Here is a 22,705-nt window from a genome sequence, read left to right as displayed (position 1 = left end):
ATCATTAATTATTTAATTCAATATAATTTACTATGCCTTTGATTTTGACCAGTGATTTTCAACTAAGAAGGCATGTCCTCCTATGAGGTAGGGTGGCAGAATTTGAGTTACAAAAATAGTCACATGGAGGTAAGGTACACCATAGAGAATATAATCAATACTATTATAATAACTATGTGTGGTGTCAGATGGGTACTAGGCTTATCGAGGTGATCACTCTATAAGTTATATAATTACCTTGTTGTACACTCAAAACTAATATAACATTACATGTCAATTGTAATTTTTTTAATTATTAAAAAAACTGAGTTTCTTTTTTTAAAAGAGAAACAAAATTGACAAACTTTTAGCTAGACTAACCCAGGGGAAAAAAAGAGAATGCACAATAAATAAAATTATAAATAAAATAGGAGATTTTACAGGATAATACAGAAATACATAGGATCATAAGGGACTACACCAACAAACAGAATAATCTAGAAGAAATGAATAAATTCCTAGAAACACAAAATCTCCCAAGACTGAATCATGAAGAAATAGAAAATCAGAACAGACCAATAACAAGTAAGGAGACTGAATCAAAATAAAAAATATCCCCCCCCAAAAAAAAGCCCAGGACCAGATGGTTTCACGGGTGAATGGTACCAAACATTTAAAGAACAATTAACACCAATCCTTCCAAAACTCTTCCAAAAAATTAAGAGGAGGGAATATTTCCAATCTCATCTTATGAGGCCAGCATTGCCCCGATACCAAAGCCAGATAAGGACACTATAAAAAAAGAAAATTACAGGGCAGTGTCCCTGAAGAACACAGATGCAAAAATTCTCAACCAAATACCAGCAAACCATATTCAACAGTGACTACTATTTCTAAGGAAAACATTAGAGTGCACAGAATGCACTGGAACACAAGGCCACATATGGCTGGCTCAATTTTGGCAGAGAGGGTGGCTCTGGTCTGCTGCCATGTAAGCAGAATGATTCACTGAGTACAAACCCCAGTAATAACTGAACAAAAAGTGATCCCCAGGAGACAATGAGCCAGTGAAGAGAAACACAGCCCAAGCATTTCGTGGCAGAAGCTCCCAGCAATCCTCAGCCTAGGAAGAAGAGAATGAGGTAAGGATGCTTGGCCACTCAGCGACATAAGCTACTTTCCTACCGCACAGTGTCCCCCAACCCTAAATGACTGGTTGAAACACTGCCCTAGTTCTGGCTTGAGAAATGGGACAGTCACTTCCAAGTCATCACTTCAGGGGCTTCTGGAAGACCCCTCATCCCCAAAAGATATCCCCATCTAAAATCCTGAAATTTTACCATTAGATACTTCTTTTTACATTAACCCTCTTTCTTGGCTCTCTTGATAAGCATGAAGGATAACAAACTAATCCAAATAAGTTCTAAATGATTTAATACAGTGATGCTAAAATATCTGTGATCTACTGAAGCTGTTTGTTAAAAATGTATTTCCAATTATTCTGATCCCAAAGGTTTCAGATTTTTGAAGAACTCAAAAATCTGTATTTTCAACAAGCACATCATACCCTCATTCCCTGAAATTCCGACACATTTCGAAAAAGGTCCATTTAATGTATCAGTTCCATTATGGGAAGGAGAACTTGAGAGTTTTTAAAACCCAGAGCACCGAGTTACATCCCAGAGCAGTGACATCAGCATCTCTGGGGTGAGGACTACGCATTAGTATTTTTCTGATATATTAGAAGTAAAGCTCCCAGGTAATTCAAATATGCAACCTAAGCTAAGAATGACTAATTACACATACCTGAAAACTGTGGTCATCTGAGCAGTGTTTGGGAAGAACCCTAAGGCAGAGGGAAATGAAATCTGCAAAGTCAAGAGCCTGGGTAAAAGAGAGAGTCAGGCTTTGTATTGGTCAAGTGGAGACTACCTGGTTCTCCAATGTCTCCATTTCCATGACCCTGGAAGAGCAGTCCTAGGTTAACTCAGTCATTGAGGAGCCTCACTCTCCACACATACCCACACCGGTCTTTGAAATCAAGGCCGACAGGGAGGCTGCAGCATGTGGGAGCTATGGGGGGAAACAGATGACAGGTGAAGGTTAGGACTGAGCCAGAGCTTGGCATTGATTGGGTCATTTGCTGCCACCTGTAGCCTGCATTGTTTTTGCAGGCTGTTCTCTGGCTCTGTAGGGGGTCCTTTGAGCAAGCACAGGCAACTCACACCCAGCTCCTTGGCACCTCTGGGTCCAGGCTCAGGGTCTGGCCCTCAAGCATGGGGATGAGTGGACAGCTGCTTCCTGCAAGTGGCAATGTAGGATTCAGTCCTTGCCAAGAAACATGCAAGGGCAGAAGAAATGAGTAGGATCTGGTTCAGAGATCTCCCAACTCCAACCAAATCCACAGCAATCTATGAGGTCCTACAAAGCTCTATCTCATGGCACTCCATCTGCAAAACCTAAGTAATATGTTGGTCCCTGGGAACTAGGAACTGAAATGATGATGCTGAGGACCCAGGAGTCCATGGAGCACTGGTTATCAAGATGACGGCGCAAGTCCACCAAAACCCAATAGGTATTTCCTCTTTATTCAAGCACCCTTTCCAGTGGACAGCGCTGTCCAACAGTAATAGAATTCAAGCCACACTTGTAATTTTAAATTTTTTTGTAGGCACATTTTAAAAAATAAAAAATAAAAAAGTGATATTTATGTTTAAAATATTTTATATTTAACCCAATACATCCAAAATATTTTTACTTCAACGTGGAATTAATATTGAAAATAGTTAACGAGACACTAGAAACAATCTATGCATCTAACACATCCACTACAATACGTCTCATGGGATGCAACAATTAATTGTATTTAGTAAAAATTAGTCCTATTGAAACAACAAAGTTGTGCTTAACAGAAAAATATGTTATATTGCTTCAGTTTTGAAGTGTATGTTGAAATTAATTAAAGTTAAATAAACTTTAAAACTCAGTTCCTCGTCACATTAGCCACATTTCAAGTGCTCAAGAGACACATGCTAGTGGCTATTGTATCGGACAGCACAGAGGGAGAACGTCTCTATCCTTACAGAAAGTTATTTGGGGCGGCACAGCTCTAGACTCCTTGATCAACTGGAAAGAACCCTATTCTCTTTCCACCAGTCCAGGCTGAGAGCACTTGGAAATGTTCTGAGTGACATGGGTGCTAGCTTCTCCCATGGAAAGGAAGCACAATGGCTAATGGCTAGAACTGTGCAACCAGCCACTTATTGACCAGGTGACCTTGAGCAGATGGAGCTCTATGCCTTGATTCCCACATCTGTCAGAGGGAAAGAAGAAGAGAATCTACTTCAAAGAGTTATAAAGATTAAATAAGTTAATATTTGTGAAGCAATCAAGCCAGGGTCTGCCATGTCATAAGTACTCTATAAGTAAACGTTAAATAAGTAAATTTCCAGCATGACGGCTGCCATCTGGGCACTGAGCATGCTTGTGTCTTTCATTTCAGAATGATCTTACTGCAAGAACCAAAAAAAAATCTCTCACCTGTAAACAGCTACCACCGGCTGCCAGTGTCATTCATTGATTCGCTTGAGGAATATTTACCAACTTCTTACCTTATGCAAAGCACTGCAACCTCACGCCTCAGAGGGAAAGGAGCTCGATAGTCTGAAACGTTCCAGAATATCTATTTCCCATCCTCCAAACTATATCTTCCTGGTCCCACGAAGCAAGACTAGAATGCCACACTTTCCGAAGGCTCCCTCTCCTTATTCAGACCTGAGCTCAGGCCAGCTCCTCAGAGAAGCCTTTCTTGACTATCCTCTCTAAAATTTCATCATGAGTGTGTATGAGAGTATGCACATGCACATGGGTGAACAAAGCACTGGCCCCTCCCCTCACAATGTTTCATTTCTTTGTTAGCTTATTACTTCCTGAAATCGCCTGTCTTTTTACTTCTTTATTTGTTCATTGCTTATCTAATCTCGAGAAAAATAAACTCTGTAAGGACGGAGACCTGGTCTGTTTTGTCCTTGCTAGAACCCCAACACCCAGATCAGTAACTGAAAGATAACAGGTGCTTTATATAGAATTGCTGGATGTATGAATGAATAAATTCCCTCCTTGATGTATAGATTTCTTGTTTCTCCTTTCTTGATATTCCAAAGCACGTTTCATTTTTCACATTTTAAGGACACTCCATTCCATACTACTAAATACATACGGTTAACTATTTTTGTGTATATGTTTTATTTCCTGAACTAGACTATAAGTCCCTTGAGGTTGTGTCATGAATGTTACATTCTTCCTGTGGCCCACTTAATGCCCAGCACATGCCCATCATCAATGAATACTTGTTGATGAATGAATAGGAAGGACAAAGCAAAGCCCCTAAATTAATTTTCTTGATCATATAAAGTAGACTATTTCTACAAATAATCATTTGTAAAATGAAATATATATGTGTGTGTGTGTTATATTTCTCATTCTAATTGAATGAAGTTATTTTTTGCAACTATTTGCCAATCCAAGACTAAAACTATAAAGAATCATGTTAAATGTTAGATCATTAAATTGGTTTTCTTTAATTATGGCAGTGTTTCAAAAAAGCTTTGAGTCATCTTTAAGAATTTTTGCCAGGGGTACAGCACACTACATTTAAAACAGCACTTATCTTAGTAAACACATTTCTATTGCGAATGATTTGTTCCAATAAAGCTATTCCTTGGCAAAGAGCTGCCATTTCTTCTAAGCCCCCTACCATGGAGAGATACATGGAAACATTATAAGCACCAGAGATGAGAAAGCTGGAAAAGTCTCCTTTACCAGAAGTCACCAAGATACATTCTCTAAGGCAGAAGAAGCATCAATTCATCTACCCTCTTTTCCAGTTTCAAATCCTATGGCACTTATTTTTTATAAAAATTTTCTAAAAAATTATAAACAAGTCCTCAAAACTTATAACAAAGTAAGCTATGAACATGAATATACACATCCATACATCCATATTTTTTTTTCTCTTTTATTCTCTTCCTGCTGCTCCCTCCCATTCTTCTTTTCTTTCTGTCCTTCTAAAACAAAAACCAAAAGGTCGGTGACATGCAAATATAAATTCAATTTCTATAGAAGCTGAGTTCTTGAACTATTAAGCATACAACCCAATCATTTGAAGCTGGAAAAAAAATCCATAAAGGCTAAATTATTTTCTGATGTACTTATTACATGAAGGGTCTATTATGAAAAGCTGTTATACTTGCGAGACGAATTGAATTCACATTTATGCAACTTCATGTATTCCTAGGGAAATGCAGATGAAAATTTTATAACAACCTGAAAAGGTTTGTGGAATGGATATAAAAAGATCAATACTATAAGATTTTAACGGCAAATGGAGACAATAGAGAAGATGGTCCAAAGCAAGGACACAATTCACAATAAAAAAGAAGAGTTAATCAGGTGAGCAGTGGGAGAGGAGTGACTCAGATGGGAGCAGTGAGAGCAGGGGCTGGTGGAAGTGCGGTTAAGCTGTGAAGGAATAATGGGTAGAATGTGGAGGGTAGAACACAGTCCACTTATAATTTCATTGATTCACACATATTGATCTCCTACTATATGCTGGGCAACATTCTCAGGATGAGAAATATTGCAGAGAACAAGGGACAAAGGCTCTTTATGCACCAGATATTCTGGTGGGGAGAAGATCCTTTCTCGAAATTGGTTATGACAAGACACGTACAATCTGATGTTTACATGTACATACAGGAAAGGAAGGGATTTATTTTTTCTTTTCTGTTGCCTTTCTCCTGAGCCTTGAAGGTTTTCCTTTATGATGACATCTAGAATTTCTCTGTGCTTTGTGGCATTTGCATTGCAAACAAGGAGCTTCCTCTCATAGAGTCTATCCTTTCTTTTCTCCTTCCTTCTCACCATTATTAACCGTGGAATTCAGTTAATGACCGTGACACATCATCGAAGATTTCTCCTAACTCCTTCAAGTGTGACTATCCTGATTGTAGCCCGCAGGTACAGCCAGCCGTGAACCTCACACCACTTATAGGCTTAAAACCCAGGCAGAATTTGTTATTGCACATGATGAAAATGAAAGCCTTCTCCAGGACTCAGGATCCTAAACCAATCTCCTCTTCCCCAAAGCCCTGAAGGCAGTGAGCATGCCCACACCGTTCCTCCCAGAGATGTGTTTAATCAAGATATCCTCTCCCATCCTTAATCAAGGAACCTACACAATTACTGAGCTAATCATTTAAATGATGCTACTGAGAAACAAAGCCATTTTCCTTGTTAAAAATGTGTTTGCTGTCCTATCCATTTATCTCTTTCCTTGGCAGTGCTCTGTATTAATTTATTGCCCAATAAAACACAGACACTAGCAGAGTTGCTGAGCCATGCCTAGTGGAAGGCCCACTATTTCATCCTAGCAAAGGCAGCCGAAGCCAAAAGCACAAACACAAGCACATTGGGCAGCACAAACCTTGGCTGGCTAATCCTGGCTCCATTTGCTGTCCCAGAAACACAAAAGGGAGGCAGGTGTACAGCATTTGGAAGAATGCAGGGGATTAATAATTATTGATTGTCAGAGGAAATGGAGTAAGTTTAGCCAACTGCCCTTGGATTTCCTTTCTATCAAATGGTAAACCTCACTGCCACAAGTGACCTCCTCACGAGCTCTGGAGGGAGAGAAGCTGAGAAGGGAATTGATAAAGATGGAGATGGGGGTGGGGCTCAATTTTTCAGTGTCTGCCATCCCAGGAGATTTTCTCTCTCTAGATGGTAGAGTGATGCTTGTTGCTTCCTCCGCAGTTCACGCCTAATGAATAATCACAATTTCCTTGTTCAGATCTGTGCTTTCGTGCAAAACTTTGGCAATGATCACCTTGGGTACAGAAGGGCTTATCACTTGAGATTTTTTTCATGGATGGTCACTGGGTGATCATGGATGCTCGCCCACATAGACAGCAGGTTCTTCCTATTTGGATGGCTTTGACCTCAGAGAGCCTTTATCAACAAAAAGTTCATAAGCAGAGATTTGAGGGAATGGCTATGGTGCCAGAATTCCCTTCTTGACTTCTTACCTAGCTCCAGTCTTGCAAGAGGTTCAAAGGGGAATGAACCCAGGAAACCTGGGCCCTTGCTTGGGTACCTAATAGTGAAGGAGGAAGTCTCCTCAAAGCCAAGAGAACTGAATAGCAAAGATTTTTCCAAGTATCAAAAAAATCATTGAGCATTACTGTGAGAAGAAGTCATCAAGGTCACCTAGCCTTAGGCCTGTATTTTAGAGGAGTAAACTGGGACTCAGTGAGAAACTGACTTTTCCAAGACCCTATTGTGTGTCAGAGGCAAAGGCCAAATTAGGAGGGTGGATGACGAAGGAAAAAGGGAAAAGCCCAGAGAATCTGCCATTGATTTGCCAAACTTTCAGAGGCTGATTCCCCAGAAAGGCAAACCTGGCTAAGCTACACATAAGTGCAAGACTTCTATTGTGTTTTATAACCACAATAAGACCCACAAGACAGAGGGACATCATTCAGTTCCACAGGAAGTTCTCGGCAGGCTACCCAGGTCTACCTCATCACTCAGCAGAAGGATGTGAGGAGCATGCAACACTGTCACCAGGAAAAAGAGAATGGCAAAGGAGGCGCAGCACTCAACAAGGTCCAACCCATTTAGGCAATCCTCTTTCTTCCATTTGTCTTACCAAGTGGAGAGCTTATACTGCCTTTCATCGCTCTTCCCAGGCCCCCCTTGGTGAAAGCAGAGGAAGACAATGTGAAAAAGCCATTGATTTTGCAGAAAAGGTCGTCAGTTCACTAGAGAAGGTGAGAAAATGTGCCTGTGGGAGTCCTCACCATCCCTGACACATGCCATATTCCTTTTACCTCTGAACCTCTCTTCAAAGAGTGACCCCATAAGCACTGCCCTCACCCCTCTTTGCCACATTCACAGATTCTACCAGTCTGTGAAGGTCTGTTCATGAAATTTCTCCTAGCCTCTCTTGTCTCCTATGATGTCGTCCTTCTCTGAGCATGGACAGTATGTGTGTATCAGGGATCTCACTGGCTAACTGGGCTGCTTCTCAGAACAGGTATAGCAGATGTGCACAGAATCAGTGGCTATTATGCGCCTGTGTTTAATTTGATGATCACATCCATAACAAGACCCCTAGGGAGCTGAAGGCCATCTCTGCCTACCTTCTACCAATATGCCTGGAGTATGCTCTGAAGTCACCTGCACTGGAAGCTCCCAGAGGTCCCTATGAACATGCAGAGGCCTAGGCCCAACCCTAGACTTGCAAACTCAGAGTTTTTATCCAGGTCACGAATAACTGCCTCAGAGTGCCTTGCACGGTACCAGGTGAAAAGTGAACATGAAGAAACACTTGCTGACCTGGCACTGTAAACACTAATCATGGAGGAGGGACTGGAGATGGAGTCAAGGGACCTGATTTTAACCCTACCTGTGTGGCCCTCTGGAGTTTCTTAACCCTCTGGACTTCAGTATCTTTACTCTAAAACTGACGCTGCAAGTTTGTGGCTCGTGAATGTAAAGCTTCCTACACAGATCCAGGCTTAGTAGCTTCTCAACTCAAGGTGTTTGCATTATGAGTGAGGTCTGTGCAGGGTTCACACAGGTTGATCCAGTAATTAACCTGCCTGCACCAATCCACAGGACGTAAGTATCAAAAGGCTAGTGATTAGGCCTGGCTTCGAGTATACTAATAACCTAATAACTATAGAATAACTTAAGATAATAAATGTATAGCATATTATGTCATATTAACAGCAGAAAAAGCGTATATGGTACTTATTTTGGGCCAGGCACTATTCTAAATATTTTGCTTATATTAATTCATTTAATCCTCCCAAGACATTTTAGGAGATAATAATCCATTATTATTATTTACCCCCATTTATAGCTGAGGAAACTGAAACTCAGAGTTATTGGGTCCTTTGCCCAACATCCCACAGCAGTAAATGGCACGAAGCTGGGATTCTTAGAACCAGCTTCTTCCTGAGACTGCTGCAGGCTGCAAGTTTCATCCCTTCTCTTTGTTGTCTCTGCCCTGAGAGCTGAAGAGATGTGTTCAGCATGTCGTACTTACCTTACAAGAGAGCTTTGCCTTCCCTGGAAAGAGCTGCCCCTCCCCCAGGGGAGGAGAGGAGGAGGTGAGGAATAGCTAATATGGCCCATCTTATCTACTGGCAGTGTTTGCAGGGTTGTGCTCCAGGCCAGATCCTAACAAGAAGGAACAAGAGATCCCCTGGACCTCTGCTTCCAGGGGCTCAGATTCCAGGCCCCTCACAATAAAGAGGTCAACTAATGCAAAATGCAGAGTCCGAATCCTGAGAGCTTACCATGATGTGTCAGGACCCAGGAAGAGGGGATAGGCCGGGAGCTGATGCATTTTTAAAACTTCTGAATGATTGATGCTGCCTCCCTAGGGAGAGGAATTAGTTGAGAGGATCACGAGGTCCACATGCCAACCCATCAGAGAAGCTGGGACGGACCACAACAGACACCAGCACTCAAGATCTGCCCCTGACAGCTCACTCCAGGGACAGAGAGCATCTCTAAACTGAGAGCGGAATTCTTCCTGGGCCTCATTCGCTGGACTGCTGGATTCACTAAAAGGGCTTTGATCATTTATTTATGTAACTGGCTCTACCTTCTGAATAGATTCATCAGATCACATGTCTCAGCATTCTCAGTGAACCAAACAAAGTCCAAGGCACCATCATCTTTCACCAAATTCTTACAGTATTCTCCTAACTGGTTTCCCTGCTTCTATACTTGATCCTAAGTACCAGAGGTCAATGGGAGGGTACTGATTTGCCAAGCTGCCTGAGAAGTCTAAAGTTATCTCCATGGAAATGGGTTATTAAGATCTTTCAGTTTCTAACATTTCATCCAAGGGGGAAAAAAAAGAATGATAGAGATGTTTCCTTTTCATCCAAATAATTAAAGGGTTATACCCTTCCATTAATCAATGACAGGAGCTGCCCATTCAGCTAAACCACACCATGCCCACCCCCATTCAAACATGAGCATGGCTTATTTCTCAAGTCAGTCCTGCTGATCGCATGTATATTATCAGGGTGCTCTGTTACAAACCTTAGTGACAATCTACATAACTTAGCAAAAGTCTTGCCAATGATATTTGAATTTAAGAAATTAGAAAGAATTTGCTCAATACCTATAGTGACTCTGGCCACCCGCTACTGTTTTAGAGGACCAAAAAGAAATATGCAATATGATCCTCTCTCTTAACAAATGTATATGGCCCATGGAGAAACAAAATGAATAAATACCCAACAAATTGACAATCATATCAGATCGTGTATGATTAAATGGAACTATCAGTAGGAGTCGTAATAAAGATCGTGTATGATTAAATGGAACTATCAGTAGGAGTGATAATAAAAAATCTTAGGAATTGAGAAGCAGGTGATCAGTGTGGCTAGAATGACTGTGGAAATAATCTATCAACAGTAAGTAAAGTGATAAATATGTGAAGTAATCGAGTCCTATCACTGCATCCTGAAAAGCAACAAATATTTAGGGTGCTGATTTGAAATGCTATTGTCAGTCCTCACTCCTGTATCTGTCTGGAAATAACAGCAGTTTCTAAAATTCAGCCTCATCCGAGGACTATGGAAACTGGTCATCACAGTGAAGACAAAAATAGTTTTCCCTGCCATATTAGGTCACCAGCACAACTGAACAATGGAAGCGAAGTATATAGGGTTTGGTGTGGTAAAAGTTAAGAATCGCATGACTTAATTTATGAAAGAATATTACCCTAGCCCAGGGGAGAAACTGAGGCACATAAAGTCATTAAAGTGTCATAGCTAAAAGGTACAATACATCTTCCAGCCACTATTCAACATCCCACTGCTAGTTTTTTGAAGTGAAGCTAATTGAGTTGACACACAACATATTACACCGCAAATGTTACAGACATTTCTATATAAGTGGCTTTTTCTCATTGAGTGAAAATATACCTGAAGATCCCCTTGTGATTAACAAAAATGGAGTTAATTCTAAGCACAGATCTCAAAAGCATTCCCACACCTACATCTTTTTTTTTAGGGGAGTTTCAGTATTTTCCTTTCCATCACCTGTGGCAATGTGCCTGGCAGAGCAGAAGAATTCCATTAAGCTTTGACAAGACTAATTTTGAACTTATAGCAAGTTTTATAAAACAACGTGATACGCTACTACTTACTTAAACATTCCTTCATTCTGCCAACTACTTACTTAAACATTTTAAAGGAAAGCAAAGAAACTGGGGTGGATGTTTTAGGCTTTTTACAATAGATTTTTCAAGAGTAAATACCAAAGCAGCCATTGAAAATCCTTAATCCCCTGGTGGGGTCCCCACCTGCTGCCATGGAAATTAATGGTGAGATGAGAGAAGAGATGGAAGACAAATCTACCCAGGGCAGGAATACAAAGGGCAAGGAGGGACAAATTAATAATACCACTTCACAGTTAACTGGTACCTTTCATCAGGGAACTTCAATGCACTTTACAAATAATACTTATTTTCCTGTCTCAAAGAAGCGGGGAGATAAATGGCAAGCCCAAAGGTCACAGAGAAGGTGTGTAATGATTTTAAAATAAAATCTAGACCTTATTCCCCAGTCTCTGGTCTAATAGGTTCCTCCCTCCAAGGCCCCCAGTGCATCTCACTCTTGTTCTTTGAACCAACTAGTGTCTTTGAAAACGTCCAGATTCTTGTCCCTCCAACAGAGAACATCAAATACCAAAGAGCACTTGGAACCTGAAGGAAATCTTGTTCTCATCTTAAAATCTCAACTGGAACAACAAACCTTATCTAAATTCACCAATGTGCTAGAGACACCAGATATCACCAGTGTAAGGGGAAATGTGTGGTTTCATAGAAAAAGATGCATTGTCAGACTAGAGAATTCTCCTTTGGGTTTTCTCTTTCGGATCATATGGAAGCTATTTCATATTTCTGCAAACTGTAGATAAATGATAGCAATGCAAATAAGTCTTGTCTATAGACATGTAAATTCTGTCCCGTCCAAGAGAAGCTTATTTGACTTCTCCCTCCCCCTGTGGGATGGTGGGGGGGAAGCTTTGCCTCCATTAGCACAGTCATTCTAATATTCTTGATCTATAAATGTGTCTGTTCTTATCAACCAGTTATAACATCTGCCTCGTTCTTCCATTGATGAAAAAGTAGAATAAAATTTTTAACAGATCCATTTTGATATCTGACAGTCATGATTTTACCCTTTACGTGAAAATTATTTTTTAACACCAATTCAACCTTAGAAATGTTCAACCCCAAAGTTAGAAACACAGATGGGAACAGCAAGAGATATTAGAACTCAGAGGAGAACTGATGGAGAATATAGAGGTTGAAATTCCCCTTGCTCATGGTAGAGCTATAAATTTCTGAGCACAAAGTAGAGAAACTTTTTCTTATGAGAACAAATCCATAAATTAGAAAATATCTGTAATTTTATCCTCTAGTTTGTCATGACCTAAATCTTGTTAACTCGATTATAAGATATATGTTATAACTGAGCCTAAGACCTCAGCTCTGACAAGTGCCAAAGAATGGCTAGAAGCCATGACAAAGCTTTGTATGAGTTATCAAAAGGTGACTTCCTCCTTTAGACAGACATAGACCCATTCTGGGGTTTATGGCTTGGCAAATGGGATGCAGATTTTATATGAGCCCTTTCTTATACCTTCAGCAAGGCACCCCTGGGCAGCTGCTCATCCTACAGCACAATACATGGTGGCCCTGGATAGAAGGAACACTCAGAGCCTAAGACCCAGAACCATCACAGGGATGTACAGCTAGAGGATGGCTGCTACTTAGTGAGATGAGAGCGAATCTAAGAGACCTGTGTCCAGGCTGGCCTGATCTAAACCACTGAGGTCCCACAGGATTGAAGACAATCACTAACTCTGCGGCACTGTGCTTAAACCACACATGGGATCTGGGGACTGCCCCATGACTGAATACTTTTCCAAGGGGTCAAGATGTACCCAAGCAGCAACAGAAAAAAAATTAAGTACTGATACAGTCTACAACATGGATAAACCCTGAAATCAGTTTGCTAAGTGAAAGAAGCCAGACACAAAAGATTGCTTATCATATGACTCAATTTATATTAAATGTCCAGAATAGGGAAATCCACAGAAACAAAAAATAGTGGTTGCCTCGGGCTGGGAGTTGGTACAGAGGGTTTAAGGAGTTTTCCCCATGACACCCCAAGCTGTGGGCCTGGATGTTATGACATTGATGACAATAAAGGGACCAGGAGTCCAGGGAAGGGAGACCTCAGTGTAGGTTAACAGGAAAGTTAACCTCATAGTGATGCTTGATTCTCCCAACCTTTACCACTGGCTAGTTCTGCCTCTATCCTTAAAATTCACTCTTCAGAACTCTCGTTTTCAGTTACTACCACAGCCTTTCTCCCCAACATTTTCCCACTTTCATTCCATCACTTAGATCTTGCCCCTCACTCCCTTTATTCTTTTCCTAACAGGATGGCAAGAGAACAAAATCATGCAAATTTGGTCCCTAACTTGGCCTCAGGCTTCCTCCTCTTCTACAAGCCCCAGCCACACTGGCCTTTCCTCATCAGGTGTGCCTTCCTCCATCCCCCCATTAGGCTTTTGCAAATGTGATGCACTCTGTCTGGAACACCATCTCTGACTACTCTCTATCCACACCTGCATCATCAAATGACTCTTATTCGTCCTTCAGAGCTCAATCCAAGTATTGCTCTAAGGAGCCTTTCCTGACTTTTAATCCATTGGCTCTCGTAGCAATACTTCCTGTGTGTGCACATGCACAAGGCAGATGTATCTGAATCCTGTAGTTAAACTCACATATTATAGGACTCAGCTAGATCATGCCCAGGGAATTACAGGAGGACAGACTACTTCTCTGGATTAGGTTTTCATCCATCTGCCCTTCCAGTGGTCATGACTATCTCCCTGCCACCCAGGCTCCAGTCTGCAACAACAAAAAGCTAGATGGCCTGATAGGAAACACAAGTGGCCTCAAAGCCTGTGCCCCTAAGGCCAAGTACATGCCCACCTTGGCAGGATGAGTGATCCCACTTTTAGAGTCAGACCAGGGAGGGCTAAAGTTCCTTTATAGAAGCATGCTGTAGTAGAAAATACATGGGCTTTGCAGCCAAACAGGCCTAGGTTTAAATACCCACCTTTCTCTATTTGCTGGTGCTCCAGCTCACTAATCTGTGATAATGGATGAATAAGAGAAGATAATGGGTGTGTTCCCTAGCAGAGCACTTGCAACACAGTGAATAGTCAGAAAATGTCCACTTTCTTTCTTCACCTGCAACTTCTTTCTTTGTCAATAATTTCCTTCAGAATTCATATTTCCCTTTCTTCCAATCTCCGGGCTATCAAGATAGAACTTAAAACCACCTCCCTCTGGCTTAAGGAGGAGAATGGAAGAAACAGGGTTTCATTTCCAGATAAGCCAGTTCACTGCGGCTTGGTGGTCCGCTGCCTGGCAAGGAACCCCAGTGGCCCCACAGCTAGCCAGGATGGTGCTTATCAGGACAGTGACACATGGATTGCACAGACTGACAGCTCCAGCTCAGTGGGGAAAGTCATGCTCCCTATCAGGTTCTTGATAAATTCCAGCAAATGCCAGGAATTCTCTGATCCCTTCACATACTTATCCTTTTAAGTCAAAATCAGAGGCTGGTTCAGTAAATGCATTCAGCTGAGCTGAACATTGTGAGAATTTAAGGAGGATGGTAGAGAGCTGAGTCCCTCGGCATGGAGGGCAAGAACATGGCAGTTGGCAAACACTTCTTTCCACTTAGGCATTCCACAGATACTTCACTGAGTGCTTATTATGCTCTGGGCAGAGTCAGGTGCTGGGGATGTAACTATAGCCAAAACAAAAACAACAACAACAAAAAAAACGAAACGATGGCTGCTTTCAGGGAACTTAACTTACTGAAGAAGGTAGACATCCAATAATCGCCCCAGTGAATGAGTGAACCAAACTGAGATAAGAGCGAGAAAGAACAGAACACAATTCTAGGAGAGCTGGTAACGAAGGAACACGTGAAGGGAGGTTTCCCGAGAAAGCAGCACTTGAGCGGACATCTTAAGGAGAAGCAGGTGCTACCCACGTGAAAGATGTGTGATGTTGGAAAAAGGAGATGAGATGAAGAGAAATTCTCCAAATGGAGGCACACCACATGCAAAGCCTAGTGATGAGAAAGAGTATGGTACCTTGGAAAATTGGGCAAAGCAAACAGGACAGGAGCCCAAACACTGAGGAGGAGAGGGACACGCATAGCTTGGGAAGAGGAGGACAATTCCTCTTGGTTCTGGAAAAGTTACTGGGTTACAGGGTGTGATTAGAAGAAGGGGGCACACCGAAAAATTCTTGGCTGTAATAGAGCCTCCACAATAAGCAGCTAGAACTAAAGTACCCGGAGGCCTCTTGGAGAGCAGAGGAAAATGCGGTGGCACAGAGACTGACACTGATCATTGACAATTTTTTTATTTCTTAAAATGGTTGTGATATAGGCATATTAAAATGATAAAATTAGAACAGAACCAACTCTAAAGTGGCACCATTTTGTAATCTTCTGGGATACTTGGGTAAGCTGAAAATGTTAAACTAAATGACAGCATTATTACTCTGTAAACATAAGCAATTGCCTTTTTAAAGAATTCTCAAATAAAGGTTATAACAACTAATGATAAATATTCATTTATTTCTCACAGCATCAGAACATGGAACCGGCATTTATAAATTGCTTTTCTCTGTTTTCTCATAAAATGGTCTTAAGTGGTCTCATGTATCATGAGTTTCCATAAGCATTAACAATTCGTAAAATGAGTTAATTATGTTCTTGGAGGTTTAATAAAATCTACCAACTTAAATGATATCCCGATGGTCTTGAAATTTATCTGGAAAACTTGCAAAACGAAGTAAATGCATTCAGCTGAGCTGAACATTGTGTATATTTATAGACAGTATATATTATCCTACAATGGTCATATAAATATGTAAAATGACTGCTGACAGACTAAATTAAGTCTAGTTGCAAAAAGATCCCTCCTTTAAAGTTTAAAAAACCTTCATATCAATGTATAAAATATTGGTATATGGCCACACCAAGCATTCCGAATCCAAAGGTGTTGGTGACCAAGAATTTGAGAGAAGGAAGATGACATGTTCGAATTTCAAGAATGTCCATCTATTTTCAGTGGTTGCCAGCACGAAACAGAGAACAGACAGGGAAACAGAAGTGAAAGAAAAAAAGCACATGGGAATTACATATGGGTCTCAACTGTCTAAGTTTAGGTTTGTGTTTTCTCTCTCTTCTTTTTAAAATGTGTTTTTCTTTTTGCTCACTACAAATTCAATTTGCCAACAGGTAGTAAACTGGAATTATTAGAGTTTTCTCTTATACCATTTCCCTGGTTATTTGCCCGGGGGTAAATATTAGGTATGAAATGAAATGTAGCAGAAAAGTGAAGTGCCAGGCTCTGGAGTCAAATTGCCTGTATTCAAATGCTGGCTCTGCCCCTTCCCAGTCCTGTGTCCTTGGAAATGTCAGTCACCACCTCTAAGCTCCAGGTTCCCCGTTTTTAGAACAAAGGGACTGTAATAATACACCTCTCATGGAGTTGTTTGGATGATTAAATGAAATGTATGAAAGGTCCTTGGCTTAGCTTCTGTAAAGGTTAGCCATCAGCATTCCTCTGCTGGAAATGGTGCCAGTGTTTATAAGGTGAGGGAGGAGCCCATCCCTACTGCCTCCCTCACAATCAGAGCACTCATCATCCCCAATGCCAGTTTCCTAACCTCAGTCACTCATGTCCTGTCTCAACAGAGAACATGTTACAATTGGGTTCCACCTGCACAATTAATTATGTAATATTTTTTCTTTAAACTACATCGTTGTAAATTTACTTCTTAAACGGAACTTACATTCCTACCGGAAATAAAAAGCCCGTCTCACTTGCCACAACTAGAAAGTAACTTTAAACATACGGCAAAAAAGAAAACTCAGATATTTTAGATTCTACATTGATACTATTATTACCCCAGCAAAGGCTCAGAGCCTGAGATTTGAGGCTAATTACCACAGTTTAGAGAGGCGGTAAAGACATGGTAGATCCAAGTAGAGACTTTCTCACTCTGGTAAACAATGCAAAAGGAAACCTAACCCTCTCACCACATGAGTCTGTATCACTTCATGCTAGGTTAGCTCATTATCTAAAATCCTGGTAGTACCCATCTCTCACAATGTCATCTAGAGTGACTTGCGATTTGGGAGTGTTATGGATAAAAAAACAGTGCTCTATGCCAGCGAGGAATACTTTCAATATTCTGTTGGAAGGAAGGCTCCCAATTAATTCTACTCCATTCATTTCTAAAATTGCAGATTGAGACATTAGAATTCATGAAATTTACAGATCTGTACACTCCCCCTGGAAAGCAGTAATATCATCGGCTTATTAGCAAGTCTTCGCAAATTTGACTGGGGATGGTATGTATGTATATGTATGTGGGGTATGAGGGAGCCTACTTAAACTTTATGTGTCCTCCAGACCTCCATCTCTCCTGAGGTTAGGTTTCTAAGCTGACCATTCACACCTTCCATCTCTGTCCATAAATGCCTTTGATCAAATATTGTGTGTCTACCACACATGTGTCCTTTAAAAGACCCTAAGTGGAAAACATCGCCTATTGAGGATTAGAGTAGACACGTAATCACGTTTCATACTGAGCTACGGCCTTCATCCAATACAAATGCCACATTCACTTAGGAAGGGTGTCTTTTTTTAATTGAGGACTGTGCCCTGAATCAGCCTAATCAGCAAATCCAAACTCATTCAACCACAGACCCAGTTAATTCACACTTCAGAATTTATACCACTCTAATAAGATGAATGGAAAGGCAAAGACATATCCTGTGTGTACGATCAAATTCTGCTCCTTCACACTCAAAGGGGTGAATGTATTACACAGAAAGTCCAGAAGCACCCCCACCAAATAGTCCTTGCAGTCATGGAATCTGCACAAGGAAAGCAAAGACTATACACCTGCACAGAGAGGTTCTGAATCAATGTTAGCTCCTCCTCTCCTGCTTGTCACATTCACTTGAGCAATATTAAATGATGTTGCCTAGTCCAAAAACTCAATCAGTGAAATCCCAATCTAAGATCCTAAATCTGACTACAGATCATCCACACAGACAATAAGAATTATCTGATTTGTGGACTGAGCAAAAGCCAAAACTCTGAACACCTGTGTGTCTAAGAGAATGTATGTCTAAGTCAAAGACATTTATATTTTAGATGGGAATTGGCATGAGTATCGTCTGCAGGGAGAGAGACAGGTTTCCCAGAAGAGGATTGGGTACTGGCAGGCTGAGTGCTGAGCTCAGAGACACATGTGCAAGCTGAAAGCAAACCAAGTGCTTTTCCCCACCCCCAGCACCTTACGTGGCAACACAAAGGGCTGACAAGTCCCTGGATCACTCAACAGGCAGGCAGCAAACTCTCAGGGCAAAGAGAGTTAACACTGCCTTATCTTGAGCTCTACTATTAACAAACTTGTCATCACTAAACCCGGTTGTTAGTCACTGGAACAATTTGATGGAAAGAAAAAAACAGCAGAGAGAAACAAGCTGACCCAGATGGGCTGGCTAAGGGGATCAAGTGGCAATAAACTCCGTTATCTCTGCTGCTCAGTGAATGAAAAGTTCTTGCTAGGCAAACATTCCAGCTCACTATGAACTACTCTACATACCATATACAGAGGTCATTATGCAGATAAATAAGCACGACAAAAATATGCTGAACACTGAAACTCTACTGAAGTAACTGATATCTTTCTCCGGTGACTTGGGTTTGTTGATCTAAAAATTACTATTTTCTTAACAAGGCATGAAAGTCCAAGTTAATAGAGATGTCTGGTTAACAAAGTGCCCCATAAGAAGCAGTTTATACAGATCATCAGTTTTCTGCTGTACAGGGTGAAGAAAAAGCTTTAGAGCCAGGATGTCTCTAGTCCTAGATCTGCCACTGAGCATATCACTAATCCTTTGTAGATCTCAGCTTTCTTCTCTGTAAAGTGAGACTATTAGACTGATAAGCAGATCTCAACCTGGACGTGGCAACACACTAGTAGAAGAGTCCAGATATGGAGTGATCAAATAACTTATAATAAAAGGCTTGTATTTGGTAGTTGCTTTAGATGTATTGAACAATTTAATCTTCACACCAATCTTGTGAAGGAGGTATTCATGTCATCCCCATTTTGCAGACGGGGAAACGAAGGTTTGGGAAGGTCGACAACTTGCCCAAGAGTCAGAGAACCCCAGAGAATCAGAGACCAAGGTGGGACTTGGAACCTACGCAGTGTGGCTCCAGAGCCCTGCTCTTAAATATTCCACCATAATGTCTCTCAATCATGGTTAACAGCAGCTATTGGTTATAACCAATTGATTGACATGACAGATAGTCGATTAGAAGAGATCTGAGGTTTAAGATAAAAAGCTCTTCTCAGCCCCATTTTGACATATGTTGAGAGACAAAAGATGGAACTATATAACACAACCCGAGGCTAGTGTCTCAAAAGTAAACCCACTGGCTAGACCAGAAGTAAGTTTAATGGGCATCTGCGAACCAGACGACATGGCGGGTTCCATCCAGCTTAGCCATGCAGCCTGTGATTCCTCAGTGATTTGAGCTGCAACTTGCTTACTCCCTTTTTGGGAGGCCCAAAGCTCTGCCTTGCAGCAGTGACAATCCTGGGTCTAAAACAGAAGAGAGAATCTTGACAGGTTCATCTTCTCCAGCTTCTGGGGAAGTCTCTTGTTGGCTGTCAGATTGAAATCACCAAACCAGCTCTCCCAATCACCTCCTTGGCAGGTGACCACACTGGAACAGTTCCTTCTCTACCCTGAACCAAGCAACCCCTTGCCCCCAGACAGACACCCCCATTCTCCTGGCAGAGCCTAAGAGCCTCAGAGGCATGGGGCTCCCGAGGGCATTAATGTGACCCCTGCCACGACATTAATGTGACCCCTGCCATGATATTAATGCCCTCGGAAGCAGTCTGTGTTGGAGTGGCTGTGTGCAGTCCATGCTTGAGCGGCCCCGGGGCGCCAGCACACTTGGCTAAATGGATAATACTCTAATTATCTGCTGGCATCTGGAGCTCCAGCCGGCTTGCCTCTAGGCACACAACCTACACCTGTACTTACGTAAGAGAAACAGACAGCAGCCGGAAGTTACCGAGGGCCCTCTAGGTGTCAGTGTCTAGGACAGAAAGGAAGGTCTCAACGCCACCCTTTAGTCCTGGTTGCCAATTTCCTGAGTAAGTTCTCTTTTAAAGAAACAGTCAAACTCTTCCAAGCTTGTACAAAAGGAGTAAATAATGAAATGATACAGATGCCCCAAAGGGTGAGTACCTGCTTCAATCAAAAGAGGCCCAGAGGAGAAGGCAGTCTCAAAGGTCACATACTGCAGATTCTACTGATTTGACATTTTCAAAAAGACAAAATTATAGAGGTGGGAAACAGACCAGTGGTTGCAAGGGTTATGGGTGAAGGATAGGAGCTTTATGGGGTAAAGGAACAGTCTGTATCCTGATTATGATGGTAGCTACATGCATCTATACAAGTGCTAAAATCCACATTAGTGTACACAAAAGAAAAAAAGTCCGTTTTGCTGTATGATAATTTAAAAAACAAAAATTATTTTAAAAGCCAAGGAATAAGTGTTTCTCTAGAAGTTGACTTTTCTTCATATTTTTCCTGAATTGGATCATATTTAGAATAGTATTGATTATCTAACAAGAATTTAAATGGATATAGTTGCAGGGGAGATTAAGTGAAATAATATATTAAGGTGCTCTTTAAAATAAAAAGGACATGGAAGATGTAAAAGAAGTAGTTGTTCTAGAAGAAAGACGTCAAATTACGCCTTACAACCAGCCGCTAGCTGAGGCTCCGAGGGCCTAGGTCCCCCAAGCCCCTCCCGCCCACGGCCACTGCCCCTTAGAACTTCACTTTCCTCATGTGGGACAAGGGGGCGCCTGAGGGGGATTGTTCTTTCATGCACTTAAATTACATTGCACAATTATTTAAGTGCAGAGACCCGTCATTGGGAGTTAGTTAGCTGTTTTTCCTTCAATACTCAAAATAGAGCGTTTGTCCTTTAAAACTGAAAGTACTAAGGTCATGAATGAAGGCTGATGAAATTCTGGTCTTGTGGGAAATTCCACTGGCAGCCCTTACAGTGCCTTTGAAAAGAAACACACACACACACACACACACACACACACACACACACACACAATTCTGTTTTTGAAGAGCAGGAGACAGAAAGACTTAACCGGTACTTTTCAAAGTGAGTAAAATTCTCTGTCATCACAAAGTTGACTAAGCCCAGTTCTGTGAATCAATAGGGACAAGGTTAACTTTTTTGAAAGCTGCAGCTCATTTTTCATCAGTGTCTCATGAGGCTAAGAGTTGCAGTGAAGAGAAGACCGGAAGATTCAGTACACAGGATGTTCACCAGACATACTGCATTCTTTAAAAGGGGCCCTTCGCCTACCATCATATAACCCATTCAGACAGAAACCATGGAAACTTAACATGCACATACACCCTACAATCACATTCCTCCCAAACCACAGCATCCTATGCATATCTTTCCCATGAACTTAGCACCATCCCCATGGGCTGTTATCTTCCTTTCTACAATTGTAGTAACTTCCAGAAATGCCTTAATTACAGGTCAGTGTCATCGTTACACTAGAGGTTTAAATAAAAGTCCCTGGATTCGAACCTACTAGATTTCCAATAATAAAAAGTACTTACAGAGCTTTGATAAAGCACCAGTCAACCCCCCACATTTAAATGGGAAAAACCGTTGCAGCTCAAAATTCAACCATCGTGTAAAACTCCAGGGACAAGGCAGCTAAGCCATCACCTCAGCACAAAGAAAGAGGAAAAGAAATAAAAAACAAAAACAAAAAAACTATGCACTCTAGAAATTACCCACATCAATCAGTTTAGGCAGACTACAATTTTTTTTTTTTTTTTTTAATGCAGAAAACTCTTACAGAAAAAATCATGGAAAATCTACGATTACTCCTTTAGCAGGGGAAAATGTTACAAGAAAGAGATGTATTAGTAAGTGGCTGATCACTGATTTTGCTCCAACCGAATTCTTCCATGACGGATAATTAGCAGGACAAAACCGGAAAATCAACCCAGAGGCTGGGACGGGCCACCGGTGGGACCTAGAATAGGGGACAACTGAGCCACCTTCCAGTGTCTGGGGGAAAGTAATCAACAGTATCAAGTGCCTCATATGTACCAGTGATGTACTTGGGTTGTTTATTTCACTACTTTGTGTCCCCTCCAAGGAGTTTTTAACTCCACCTTAAAGACAACTAGAGGCTCCAGTACGTGAATCAATTCCCCGGAGTCACCAGATGGAGGTCCAAGGACCGTGGAATTCAGCTTCAGTCCCTTAACACCCTGAAGCCATGAATAAATCTTCTAGGAAGGGTCCTAAATGTTACAAATTTTAAAACTGAGAAGAAACGAAAGTTTAAAGTCATCTTCAAAGGAATTCCTCAAGTAACATAAGCCTGCACATATAAAAGCATCAGAGGGCTCAGATTAAAGGGCTCATGAAA

General features: G+C 41.3%; 1 protein-coding gene across 5 annotated transcripts in view; it reads right to left on the bottom strand.

The window, feature by feature from the left end:
• Positions 1-22,705, bottom strand: part of KCNMA1 (potassium calcium-activated channel subfamily M alpha 1) — a 686,137-nt gene that overhangs the window by 356,905 nt on the left and 306,527 nt on the right. The window lies entirely within an intron of this gene.

The sequence above is a fragment of the Pteropus alecto genome, unplaced genomic scaffold, assembly GCF_000325575.1.
Source record: "Pteropus alecto unplaced genomic scaffold, ASM32557v1 scaffold155, whole genome shotgun sequence".
Classification (NCBI taxonomy): Eukaryota; Metazoa; Chordata; class Mammalia; order Chiroptera; family Pteropodidae; genus Pteropus; species Pteropus alecto.
Note: the sequence above shows the minus strand (reverse complement) of the source record. Positions and strands in the feature narration are given on the sequence as shown.